The 12444-nt window shown below is 33.8% G+C and overlaps 1 long non-coding RNA gene across 1 annotated transcript; it reads left to right on the plus strand.

The window, feature by feature from the left end:
* The first annotated feature begins 1907 nt into the window (after nt 1-1907).
* On the plus strand, nt 1908-7246 carry LOC136031738 (uncharacterized). Its single transcript, XR_010618572.1, has 2 exons — nt 1908-2009; nt 6792-7246. It is a non-coding gene; the product is annotated as an uncharacterized LOC136031738 (long non-coding RNA).
* The last annotated feature ends 5198 nt before the right edge of the window (nt 7247-12444 follow it).

The raw sequence follows: 12444 nt of genomic DNA on the forward strand, positions 1-12444 counted from the left end.
GCTCATCTTGATCAAAGGACATACGGCTTTAAGTTTCAAGTTGAACAGAGAAAAATTATGGGCTCAATAACCCTCTCCCGCAACAAAATTCGCAGTTTTCTTGCTCCTATCTGTAAGCCAATTGGCAATTTGTGTACTTTACGCCTCCTTTCCTAGGGGCTCCTGGGCTTTATTTCATCCCCGAATACTTACTTTCAACCTTTCTATTTTTCGATATATATAGCTTACTGTAAATTTTGATCGGATGTCTTAAAAAGTTAAAGGAGGGGTAGCAGAGAAGTACACGGGATGTGGGCTTGTTGCTTTTCAACAATTTTTAACCCTTAAAAAAGGCAATAGAAGTTTCAATTTTCAATCAAACATGCCCGTTCCTAAGTTTCAAAGACCATCCTTTCGTACGAAGTGACGGTGGGAAAAATAGAAAAAAAATAAAATAATAGGAATCTGAAGGCACATGGCTTTTTACTTAGACAATGCTAGAGAGTTTTACCTCAGAGGAGTTTTATTTCTCATTTTTCGCATATTGTAACGATTCTTTAGGATCGTCTATAAGCTAGTTTTTCTAGAAGCCACTCAGTCTTTAGGCTAACATCTAAATCCTTGTTTTAATTCCTACAGTGTAATTTATGGACGGTTAAAGGGAGGAGTTGCGGCAATCTTTTCGTTGTGCCTCTGACAGTACTAGGTACAAATAGTGGCATTCTAATGCTAATTTTAGTAACCACCCAGCCACTCGCTGTTCTGCCCAGTGTCTGACCCTGAGGCTGGGGATTTTTAGGAATATACAGCCGATATTGGATGGTCTAAACCCAGTAATGCCTTTCAAAATAATATCCAGGGTTGAATCTCCTGTATATATGAAGCGTCGACTGTGGTATAAGAAAGACCCTTTGAGAGACCAATCTAGGGTGAGAGAGAAGTTCTCTTGCTAGTAAAAGCCCTGAGGATCAAATCTCACTTGACACTGATAGCTCGACAGTAGCGTGTGAGCTTCCCCATACTTTTAAGGGAGGAGCCTGTCCAAGCTGGTCTGAATCTAGTAGGTGGGGGTAGGCTGAGATGAAAACAGTAGTAGGCATATTGAAAATAGCAATGACATCTCTTCTACAAAGGCGAGAATAAGATATAGGCAAGCCCACTCTCAGAATACTAAGCCTGAAGGGGTATCAACTGCCTAGTGGCTTTCTTTACTTTTTTTTAGGCAATGAGCCATTGTGGCATGAGTCCCAGCTCATCTTTTTTAGTCTGTCCGTAGTGATAATAATAATAACAATAATAATAACAATAATAATGATAATAATAATAACAATAATAATAATAATAATAATAATAATAATAATAATAATAATAATAATAATAATAATAATAATAATAATAATAATAATAATAATAATAAATTTTGAATGAATAAACTCTTTATTAACTACTAAACTACAAAAAACTATACATACACACAACCGCCGGGGGAAGGCTCAAACAGCCTAATGTTGGACGGCTGCAATCCTCTGATTCTCAACCTATTTATTTAAAAAATAATAATAATAATAATAAAGAAGGACAAAAACACTCTCACTCTATTACCCTTATTACCCCCTTTAATTTGGCAAAGTTTGTGCAGGCGTACGTGATGCAATAAATTATGTAAACACTTCCTCACTTCCCCATTTTCTATTTCCTCATTTTTCTACTTTAGTATTACCACTTTCTATTTTTTCAACTTTACCGCCTACTCTGTTCAATTTTTGTTTTTGTTTTCTTAAATCTATACTAATTTGTTCCTAAAATATATTTAACGTGAGTAATATTTTACAAACATTAGGCTTAGAGATAATGGTGCACTACTTAGCAACGCAATGTTTGTATTAAATTGTTCTTATTGCTAAGATAGAAAAAATACGCGCACTAAAAGATAAGTAACGTCTTAAGGTTCATCTTTTTTACGAGTAATTTATTGTATGAAAATAATACCAACAGTTATATATCTTAAACTATAATAGGTTTGTTTTCAGGTATGTTGTTTTCCTATTTTATAAGCAAACAATATAAAATAGCAGAAGCCAAGTTTTTTGTGTGTTTTTTTTTTTTTGCTAAAAAAAGACTTAAAATAAAACAAAAACGGGAATTAAACTTGATATAATTGAAGTTACATAATGACGACAATAACATTTGTCCTCTTTCTGAATTGCGTGAATGGAGGACTGTGTACTTTGGATAAACGCTATTGAAACAAAAGAGTTATTTACAGGGATCAGTCCCTTAATATCTTTTGTAAAAATTCAATTGTTGATGTAATCCCTGTCAGATTCCCATCAGTTCTTGATGAGCTACAAAAAAGATCATGGTATTCTTTAAATTTTTTGGGACAAATAAGATTACTTTTTTTGTCTATACTATCTAGCAACTAGGTACTTTAATTCAAAGTTGTTTACTTTTTCTACTTAATCACGTTGAGGATTTATTGAAAAAGAAAATATAAAAACACTGCGTTTACCTAAATATCCTTGTGATTCAAAAATATTACACTCCTCATATTTTCCTTAGGCTATTCGTCGTGTTTCACTAATTCAGTATTGAGAAGTTTTTCCGATTTCAGTTGCTTCGTCAATTGTCTGACTTTTTCTTTTTATATGTTTCGTTGTTTGTTTAGAAGTTTTCTAATTATGTAAAAGTATCTGTTTCGGTATGTTTACTATCTTAACCCTATCACACATAAAGGTCAAATCTGACAGTTTTATCCTTCCAAGATCATTGTCACCTTTTACTATGCTATCAAACAGTTCGTGGTAACGAACTGTAGTAAGGAGCGACCCGGCTCAATAGTAAACGAAACTCTAAAAAGCGGAATTTTGATGCTAAAAGATACATCAAAAGAATCAGATTTTTCATTCTGATTTTAAATATATAAGTTTTATCAAATTTAGTCTTTGTCATCAAAAGTTACGAGCCTGAGGAAATTTGCCTTATTTTGGAAAATAGGGGAAAACACCCTCTAAAAATCATAGAATCTTAACGAAAATCACATCATCGCATTCAGCGTATTAGAGAACCCTATAGCGAAAATTTCAAGCTCCTATCTACAAAAATGTGGAATTTCGTATTTTTTGCCAGAAGACAGATCACGGGTCTATTTGTTTTTTTGTTGTTGTTTTTTCCCAGGGGTCATCGTATCGACCAAGTGGTCCTAGAATGTTGCAAGAGGAATAATTGTAACAGAAATGAAAAGTTCTAGTGCCCTTTTAAAGTGACCAAAAAATTGGAGGGCACCTAGGCCCTCCAAGCCTAGGTGCCTGGAGCACCTAGGCCACACTCATTTTTTCCCCAAAGTCAACGGATCAAAATTTTGAGATAGCCATTTGGTTCCGCATAGTCGAAAACCATAATAACTATGTCTTTGGGGATGATGTATTCCCCACAGTTCCTGGGGGAGGGGCTGCAAGTTACAAACTTTGACCAGTGTTTATATACAATAATGGTTATTGGGAAGTGTACAGACGTTTTCAGGGGGATTTTTTTGGTTTGGGGGTGGGGTTGAGGGGAGGGGGATATGTGGGAGGATCTTTCCTTGGAGGAATATGTCATGGGGGAAGAGAAATTCAATGAAAAGGGCGGGGGATTTTCTAGCATTACTATAAAAAAGAAAAGAAAAAATAAACACGAAAAAGTTTTTTCAATTGAAAGTAAGGGGTAGCATTAAAACGAACAGAGATTATTACGCATATGAGGGGTTCTAAAAATACTTTAGCATAAAGAGTGAGGTATTTAGGAGGAGATAAATACCTCGCTCTTTATGCTAAAGTATTTTTATAATTTCAACTATTTATTCTTTGGCCTTTCTGATTCAGGGGTCATTCTTAAAGAATTGGGACAAAACTTAAGATTTAGCGTGAAGAACGAGGTATTAACGAGGGGACAAACCCCCTCATATACATAATAAAAATATAAGAATATAAAAGTTTGTTACGTGAGTTAATTCTTAAGTTACGAATATTTTTTACTAATAAAAACGTTCGTTAAAAATTAAAAGTTCTAGTTGCTATTTAAACAACAGCAAAATTGGAGGGCAACTAGGCCTCCTTCCCCACCCCTTATTTCTCAAAATCGTCTGATCAAAACTAAGATTCATTTCATTGGTTTAGGAGCATTATTGCCTACGCCATTTAGCCAAAAAAAGAAATACCCAATCTCTTGTGTAGTGGTGAAACCGTTGACTTAACCTCTATCGGTAGAGAGGAACATTAATAATAAAAATTTTATTTCGGAATTATACGATTTCCTTGCTAAATAAAAAATTGTCTTTTCTTTTTTTGAGGATAACGGATACCATCAGACTTACAGCACTGATCTGTTGAATCAGATTGCTTAAAATTATGAAACGCAAATTGTAAATTGATGATTATGGGCGTCAATCGACGGAAAATTATGGGGAGGGGGGTGAAAATATTTAAAAATCTGTGAGGGTTCAACTTTCTGGTTCTATCGATTTACTGATTAAATGCAAAAAAGACACTGTAGTTTTTAATTAAAATATAAAAACAAGGATTTTTCAAAACCTAGGGCTGAGCAATTGCCCCCTCCCTTAATCGAGGTTCCTGTTGAAAATTAAAAGAAATGATTGCAGGCAGTGGAAAATGTTCACCAAAATAATATAACTAACTCGCTCTTCGTCATTTTTTCATTGCCTATTACGGGTAGTCACGCGAACTATTAATTTAAACTTCCAGATAATAACATAAATTACCTTTCGTGATACTGGTTACCAAAAAATAGTCTACCTAAGGGAAAAACCTATTAGCAAAGGCCAAATTAGCAAATTGGTTTAACAGAGGGCTAAGGCTTAAAGCACTTGGACGGGAGCTAAGTTGCAGTTTTATTTAATTTGGTGAAACTTTAATACCTCATACCGGTTCGATCAATTACGACAAAAATGAGTTTATGAAAACAAATTTGAAATTTCTACTCACCTAGAGATAAACATACTTTTAAACTTGCAGAAGCTCCAAAATCTGGTGACAACTATTTCTAAAATTTTAATGTCTCTGGAGAAATAAAATCGTTCCTTCGTTAGAAGGCTTCGAATAATTGTTCACTTCACAAAGGTTTTTCCATCCATCTCAACTATCTTAAAGTCCAGCACATGAACGGTTGCCAGACAAGGCTACCCACTTAATGCTATAGATACCAAAACTCACTTGACAGGACTCTAGAGGATCCAAGTTTGGGAAGGCAAAGGACTACCAAAGCTCAACTGTTGTAAAGCTCTTCAGTTGTAAATATATTTTGGGATATGTAGAGGAAGCTGAATGCTAAAGTTCAGATCATTATATTGCCAGGTGTTAATGAACTTACTCTGCAAGTCCCGATTAAGAAACTTATCAGACAAGGAGCTTTGGCTCTTCCGCCCCTGTTCAATAATAGTATTACTGAACCTAAGCATCTAGTTGTGAGGCCTTGTATATTTAAAGGGGGTGATGGCTCGGTAGCAAATTACGCTGATGATATTCTGAACATTAGACTAACGCAGACTGAAATAAAACAGAATTGCTGTACATCGTCAGAGGAGTGTGACCATATCGGATTAACGTTAAACAAGAGTAGAACTGAATTCCTGGTTTTATAACGCTGTATCCAAGAGTCAGTTTGTTTGTCTGTTGCTGTTCATGTCCTTCATGAATAAGATCACCTTACATACCTTGGAGTACCAATTGGGAAAAGTTGCCACACAGCACGAACTTTGTTGAAAGATTTTTTTTTGAAAAAGAATAAGAAAGCTTTTGGTCTTTTAGTTGCTATGAAATTTAAGTTTGGTAACGCTTATCCAACGATCTCTTTGCAGTGCTTTTGTAGTCCCGCATTTGCTTGCTCTTTCGCCTTTTTGGCAGTTTTTCATTCGAAGTGATGTTGCTGATATTAGAAAGTGTTTTATAAAATGTGAAATACCTACTACGGCTGCCCTTTTGGACTAGCAACACCACATCATCGACCAGACATGAAGTCACGAGCCCCTTAGATACTTTCTGAAGAAGAACTGAGTCGTATCCAAAGCGGGTAGATTTTGATTCTATGAATGAATGAATGATACTTTATTTAAAACGAACTTTCACAGAACTCAAACTGCCAAAAAAAAACATTAAAATGCATTAAACTTCTACTTTCCTGAACGTATTTTTATAGACTTTTCATTTTTGTGGTTTTGTAGATAATGATGGGCAATAAAAGATTATTATTATATTTATTATTATTACTGCTACTTTCGAATTTGTTTTTTAATGTAAAATAAATAGCGATCTTCAGCATCTATTCACTTTTTCACGATGATCTTTCTCTTCGTAAGTTTCCCATAAAGATTCCAAAGGAGGATGAAGATCAGAATTTACAATTCCTTGTGAACTGTTCTTTATTATTGGTGTTCTGAAGTGTAATTTGTTAATTTGTGTTTGTTTTTTACTCTTTTATTTTTTTGGAGGGTTGGGAAAGGAAACTATGCACCAAAGGGTTTCTAAAATTTAATGACTATGGGTAGTTACAATGGCGATTCCTGGAGTATTAGCTGTTTTCAAATTTGGATCCTTCAAGTGCAGGTTTTTGGGCTATGTTTATGAGGCAGCTACATTATGTTGTGATAGCTGGACAATTTAAACATAAAATTTCAAAGTATTTGTATAAAAAGGAAATTTAATCTGAGTATGGTGAAGGTGATGTGATAGACCTCAAAGTTTTCTACCTTAACTGCCAATGATCAGATTCTTCTTTTGATTTTCTCAAACGAGAAATCTGAACTTTCTAACTTTCAGGTTATCAGTCTTACCGAAGCTTGGTTAAATGGCCACAACTCAGCTATCAGTCTTACCGAAGCTTGGTTAAATGGCCACAACTCAGCTATCTTGCAGATTCCTGGATACAAATTTTATTATGGGAATCAACAGCTAAGACAAAATAGAGGAAATGGAGCACACATCCGAGGCAACATTTAGCAAGAAATGCCCAATTAGTATCTCTTAGGAAATATCATTTAAACCATTTATCATTCAGATTGGACAATAAAACTGAAAGATGTATTTATGATTGCATTGAATGGGCTATCGTTTGGCTCTATGCCTATTTTAATGTATCTTCCGGATAAGCAGCTTGAGAAACTTGAGTGGGGCGTAGAGGAGGGGACAGTCCCTTTCATATATGGAGTAATTTCTGTTCGTTTAAAGTTTTAATGTCACTCCTTATTTTCAGTTATAAAAACTTTTTAGTTTAATTTCTGAACATTTTTGAATATATACAGGTTTTGATTTTGGCTTACTGTACATGAATAATTAAAACAGAATTTGCATATTAGTTTCATTTTTTCTGGCTAAATGGCTTTCTCAAAATTTTGATTTGACGATTTTGAGGAAAAAGGGGGCAGGGTGGGGGTCTAATAGCCCTCCAATTTTTTTGTTACTTAAAAAGGGCACTAGAACTTCAATTTGATATACGAACATTTTTATTAGTATTAAATATACATAAATTAGAAATTAACTTACCTAACGAAATTCTATATTTTCATAATTTTATAATGTATATGAGGGGGTTTGCCCCCTCGTCAATACCTCACTCTTGACGCTAAACTTTAAATTTTGTTCCAATTCCTTGAGAATGACCCCTGAATCACAAAGGCCGTTTAATAAGGATGAATAGATCTTAGGAAATTACTAAAAATACTTTAGTGTGAAGAGCGAGGGATTGAGGAGGGACGAACTCCTCATATACGTAATAATTTCGGTTCGTTTTAAGTTTTAATGTTGCTCCTTACTTTCAGTTGAAAATTTGATTTTTTTTTTTTTTTAATTTCTGATTGTTTTTAATAATACTGAAAAATTCAGCGCCCTCTTCATGGAAATTCTCTTCCTTCATGAAAATTACCTCCATGGAAAGATCCTCCCACGTAAGCCCTCCTCCGCCCCCCCCCACCATAAAAAAATCCCCCATCCCTAAAAACGTCTGTATTCTTCCCAATAATCAATACTATATGTAAACAATGGGCATAGTTCTTAACTTGCAACCCTTCCCTTGGGAATTGTGGGGGATTAAGTCGTCCTCAAAGTTATTAGATTTTTCGACTATGCTGAAAAGAATAGCTATATCATAATTTGATCCAGTGACTTTGGGAAAAAATGAGCATGAAAGGGGATCTAGGTGCCCTCAAATTTTTTTGGTTACTTAAAAAGGGCACTATAACTTTTGATTTCCGTTTGAGTCAGCCCTCTTGCAACATTCTAGGACCACTGGGTCGATACAATACCACTGGAAAAAAAAATAAACACGCATCCGCGATCTTTCTTCTGGCAAAAAAATACAAAATTCCACATTTTTCTAGATAGGAGCTTGAAACCTCTACAGAAGGGTTCTCTGATACGCTGAATCTGATGATGTGATTTTCATTAAGATTCTATGACCTTAAGGGGTGTTTCTCCCTTATTTCGAAAATAAGGCAAATTTTCTCAGATTTTCAAATTTTATATGTTTAAAATGAACATAAAAATCCGATTCTTTTGATGTATCTATTTGTATCAAAATTCAGTTTTTTAGAATGTCGGTTACTATTGCGTCAGGTCGCTCCAAACTAACAGTTCGTTACCACAAACTGTTAGAAAGGGCAGCGTAGTTTTGGCAGATATTTTAAATATATGAGCATGGACGCTCAAGCCCGAGAATTCCCATATTAGATGGTGAAATTTTAATGCCAGACACACCAAATAAAATATGCCAAATTGCTAACATAATACAAAAGATAACAACGAATGACCAACTATGGCTATGTAACACAGCAATAAGCAGAATAAGCAATGACAGCGTGACCTCAATCAAATCAAATCTTGGAATATACTATCATCTTAACCGACAAAGAGGAAGAGCTACTTTTCGTATAAGATCAGGACACTGTGGTACAGAAAGTTACATGGGACGTTTTTATGGTGAAAATTTCAATTGTGACAATTGTTGAATAAATGAAACATTGGAACATATTCTGTTTGATTATCCATCATACGTAAATTACAGACAAAAGATTCAGGATTTTATTTGCATTGAATGGTTTACCAATGCAGATAAATCATGCTACATGGAAGTGGACATTCATTAACAATAATTGATCTCATATTGGAATTTTTGTCCAAGACTGATAACTTGGAAATATGTAGTGCCTTATCTATAAAATTGTATATCGTCTTTTAGTTTATAGCAAGTCGGAAGTTTCCTGCACATTCAAGAATGAGAAACAAGCCGCAATCTGGTTACAAGGTCCATGATGACAAAAGGTGACCTCAAATCAACTTAACTCAACAATCAAGGCCGAAAATTCATTTGGCCACCCCATTAAGTAGCAAGTTAGCTGAGATTGCAAGAGCTTAAACCTTTACAGCAAGTAAATTCGCAAATACTGAATTAGGACTTTTGGAGATAGTCTCTCAATCTTGAACAAGTCAGTGTGGAAAAGAAGCTCAACATGAGGGTTAATGTAAAAAGAGATCTTACTTCAAAAGCTAGCGTAAAGCGTGGTTATAGTTGGAAAAAACACCACATCTAGCCAGCTTCAAATAAGTCAGCATGAAGAAACCTCAAAATGAGGGCTTGTCAGGAAAATAATTTCTGACTTCAAAAGTATGCGCTATGTATGGCCTTATAATTATTAAGGAAATGCGGCCAATTATAGCTTAAAAAAAGTTACGTCCCTCTACACACATATTTAAAAGTTCAACAAATGTTTTGGGGTTAGTAAACTCATCTGTTAGAATCAGGCTCAAATACTAATTTTTTTACTCTTTTTGGAAGATGCCTCTCTGCTATCTATTTAAAGTGTTAGAACGAACCATAAATTGAAATAATCATGTATTGATTGCTGAGTAAGAAAACCTAACCTAAATACCTGCTATATAATAAAAAAAAAGCTATCTACAATTGTATGAATTAAATGTGTTATCAAGTTATCGCAATGGCATTGACGAAAATAAGAGAACAGAAAATTTATATGACTTGCTGGTAAGTGTTTTAAATATAGATGGCAGTCTAGTATAAAATACTTGGTAGTTAGTTTTTTAAATACTGAAATTTTTATGCTAGTATTTTGCTTATTATGCATCATTTGTATTAGTATTTTCATAAATTTACTTTAAAAAATTTTTCAGAAAGAAAAAATTTCAAAGAAAAGTAAAAGAGTTACATTGAAACCTAAAACGTTTAAAATAAAGCCATTTAATATTACTAAGTTAAAACTAGAAATTACTATGAATGAAAGGTGGTGCAAAAAGGATAATTACACTAAGCATAAAGGCCATAGATACTGCTATGGACAAATGGATGAATCTTAAAATGGAGGGATATTAAAATGTAAATCTGATTAAATTTAAGACAAACATAAATTGCTATAAATATGAGAAAAAGTGCGACCTCCTCAAACCTTCTAATGTCCAAATTGGGACTATTGCTCTACTGAAAACTGCTTTGATTTTTATATGGACTTCTGACCTTTAAAACGAGTTTTTATTTTACTTTTTTTTTCTTGTGCACTGGAGTCATACTGGCCCAAGGATTTAAGACAATCGATTTTGGGCTGACTAAAATAGAGCTCTTGGTTCCTTTTTGGGCCCCATTCTAAGGGCTGGAATCCACCGAAACAATGTTCTTACGTATTAGACTCTTCTGAGAACAGGGAATTAAAGCTGGAAGTGTAATATTGGCTTAGACCTACAATGTTTTTGCCCATTACCGCCCCCTAGCACCCTCTCCTAATTTTGCTACAGCATCGGGAGGTAAGATAAGATATTTATTTCAGAAAGATCTCTATCACAATGCCAGAAAGGGCCGAATTGGCACTTCGGAGTCAACAAATCACATGGTTGCAATAATTATGGCAGAAATGCAAAAAAACAACAACGAAAAAGAAAAATCATACTGAATAATCATTTATGAGTCAATAATTAAACTGTAATAAGTCAATTAAAAAATTAAAAAGATAAAAACTGCAAAACTAAACTTAAACAAATACAATTCAGAGAAAGAACTAAAAGGGACATTATATATATATATATATGTATATATATATATATATATATATATATATATATATATATATATATATATATATATATATATATATATATATATATATACGTATATGTATGCATGTATATAAGTGTCAATAATTTGACGGCATAAAGTCAATAAAAGAGCTAAAAAATGAAAACTGGTCAAAAAAGGGGGACGAAAATAAGCGAATAAACACAAAAAAGAGAATGAAATATAAAACATATAAAAATTAAAGGGTAAACTTAAAAAAAACAGAGGAGGGAATGGAAATTAAATGTAGCCAGGAATTAGGCTTTTCAAGGATTTTCCCGATGTGGTCAACAAGAGAAACGAGGTGTTGGGAAGTAGAAGTGGATTTTAGGTTCTCAAATTGCCTCAGGTCAGTAAGAGGTAGGATTTTTTTCTTTAGCCAATCTGAAAGGAATCCTTCATATAGTTTTGAGAGTAAGAGGATAAACGCCTTTAAAACCAGGGTTTCCTGATTATCAAATAAAGAACTGCTTATCAATTAAAACACTATCGACTTCCTTAAGAAATGAACAAAGAGACCTTTTGCTTTTGTGTACATGAATTAATAAAGTATGAGGGGTGTTTTTCGAGATATTCTAGGTATTGTTCTTCAAAGGTCTACATTGCTTCTTTCTTCATATAATTATTTGTTTGTTGGGTTTTTTTTTTCGAATCGTGCAACAGAGATCTTCTGATTTTATTTCTTCAGTTGATCTTATTTGTATTTACCATTGTATTTCTTTTGAGATATGATCTTGGTCTTTTGAAGATTCTCTCAATTTTTCGCTAGTTCTGTCTTAAGAAACTTAGCTTCGGTGTCCACCAGCGAGTAAATTTGCTATTACTGAAACGGTTTTTAGAGTAATTGAATGTTCTTTAGATTTTGTTAGTTGCAAAATATGACAGATATTTTAATTTTTATAATTTACTGAGAGATTTCAAAGTCATCAATATCTTCCAAAAGCAATTGTCTAAAAATATTTCGACGGGTTTTTAAAGTCATATCGTTCAATGCTAGGGCAAGGTTGAAATACATCTTCGCTAAAACTACGAATTAACGACTTGCATATAAAGTCAGATAAACATGGAGCAATATAGTGTATTCTACTTTTGAAAAATCCTTATAAGCTGATATCTGATGGTCATTATAGAAGGGTTAGCTGTAGAAGTACGAATATAAATAATAACGGACGGATTGTTTACGATGGTCAAGGAGTTAGAAGCCAGGAAGTTTTCTACTTCAAGAATAAGCAGAACCGATGGTTATTTCTTTATTTCCTAAGTAAAATATGACCGTAACACGCTCATTAGCAGTTTGATTGGATAAGCTGGGCAATTTATGACTTATCTTCACAAAATTTGATGCACTGAAAAAATTTT

Source organism: Artemia franciscana, chromosome 10 (assembly GCF_032884065.1).
Source record: "Artemia franciscana chromosome 10, ASM3288406v1, whole genome shotgun sequence".
Taxonomy (NCBI): domain Eukaryota; kingdom Metazoa; phylum Arthropoda; class Branchiopoda; order Anostraca; family Artemiidae; genus Artemia; species Artemia franciscana.